The sequence below is a fragment of the Echinops telfairi genome, unplaced genomic scaffold, assembly GCF_000313985.2.
Source record: "Echinops telfairi isolate 266 unplaced genomic scaffold, ASM31398v2 ScPeMD7_3533;HRSCAF=4204_0, whole genome shotgun sequence".
Lineage (NCBI taxonomy): Eukaryota > Metazoa > Chordata > Mammalia > Afrosoricida > Tenrecidae > Echinops > Echinops telfairi.
In genome coordinates this window covers 50,051,617-50,053,408 of record NW_022107431.1, presented here as the reverse complement: position 1 = coordinate 50,053,408, position 1,792 = coordinate 50,051,617, and positions in this window count along the sequence as shown.

Genomic DNA, 1,792 nt, shown 5'->3' with positions numbered 1-1,792 from the left:
TAGTCACCGTATGTGTTGGGCTGCTACCTGCAAAGTCAATGGTTTGAAAACACCAGCCTCTCCAAGGAAAAAGAGAAGGCTTTCTACTCTTCTTGAGAGTTCCGGTTTCAAGAACCCACAGGTTCTTAAGCAGTCCTACCCTATCCTACAGTCACTATGTGTTGGAATCAGCTCACTGGCAGTGAGTACTACCTACCTAAACTAACACAAATAGATACAGAAAGCCCTAATAGACCCACACAAAAGGGAAAGAAACTGATCGGGTCATTAAAAAACTCCCAACAGGAGAACATCTGAGACCAGATAGCTTCACTAGTGAATTCTACCAAACATTCAGAGAAAAGCTAAGACTAATTTGACTCCAACTATTCCAGAGTCTAGAAAAAGATAGGGAATTATGAAACATAACTTTAATACTAAAACCAGGCAAAGATATCACTAGAAAAGAAATTATAGACCAATATCACTCATGATCATATGCATACATTCTCAACAAAATTTTAGCTAATACAATGCAATATATACACATATATATAGCCAAAACCACATAAATAATATAAATATAAAATACATCTTGACCAAATAGGATTCATTTCTGGTATGCAAGAATGTTTCAAGATTAGAAAAACAATTCATGTAATATAGCACAAAAATAAAACAAAGGAAAAAATTTGTGAGTTGATGTAGAAAAGGCATTTGATGCACATTCAACAAAATCCAACACACACTCCTGATAAAAACATACAGCAAAATAGAAACAGAATGAAAATTCATCATAAAAAGGTCATGTATACATAGTCAATTATCAACATTACTCTCAGTGGAGAGAAACGAAAAGCCGGTGGGAACCAGGCAAGGACCCCTCTGTCACCACTCCTATTCAGTAATGTGCTGGGAGTTTTAGCCAGGGCTATAAGGCAAGGCAGGAAAATTAATGTCCAAGTTATACTAGATCCAAGTAAAAGTCTATTTGTTTACAGATGATCTGATTTTATACATTGAAAATCCTAAAGAATTGGCAAAATCATTGTTGGGTAGGATCGCTATGAGATGGAACTTACCCAACAACAACAATAATACATGATGTGTTTAAACATTCTTCTAGACCCAGAATGATAGTAGAGTTTAGTGATGATGGATTTTCAGTAGCTATAAAACACTAAGCAAAAAAACAGTTTTAGCAAAAACCAAAGTTGTAAAAGCAAGAACAAATAAGCATTGTATATACATTAGCTAATCCATATTTGTACCCATTCCAAAGAAAAGTGATCCAACAGAATGCTCAAATTATTCAAATCAATCTGTTAAGAATTTCTCAAAAGGCAAAAATGGCAGAATGTTGAAATTTCCTCACTGACCTGTGAGATTAAATCAGAAATCTTACTTATTGAACATTTTAATCCCTGTGTCTGACAAAATACTAATGATACTTAGTTTTGTGTAAATGATTTTTTAATTAGTTGACTCCATAAGAAGTTTAATTACATGATGTACACAGGGTTATCTCTACTTAATATTAGAAGTTTTCTTTAATAAAATGATAATTCTATAATTTAGAAAAAGAATACTCAAATTATAGAACAGTATCATGCATGTGATAGTTACATAATTAAAAAATATTTTATTGGGGGCTAATACAGCTCTTATCACAATCCATGCATACATCAATTGTGTAAAGCATGTTTATACATTCGTTATCCTCATCATTCTCAAAACATTTGCTCTCCATGTAAGCTCCTGGCATCAGCTCCTCATTTTCCACCCTCCCTCTCTGCTCCCCCCTCCCTCATGA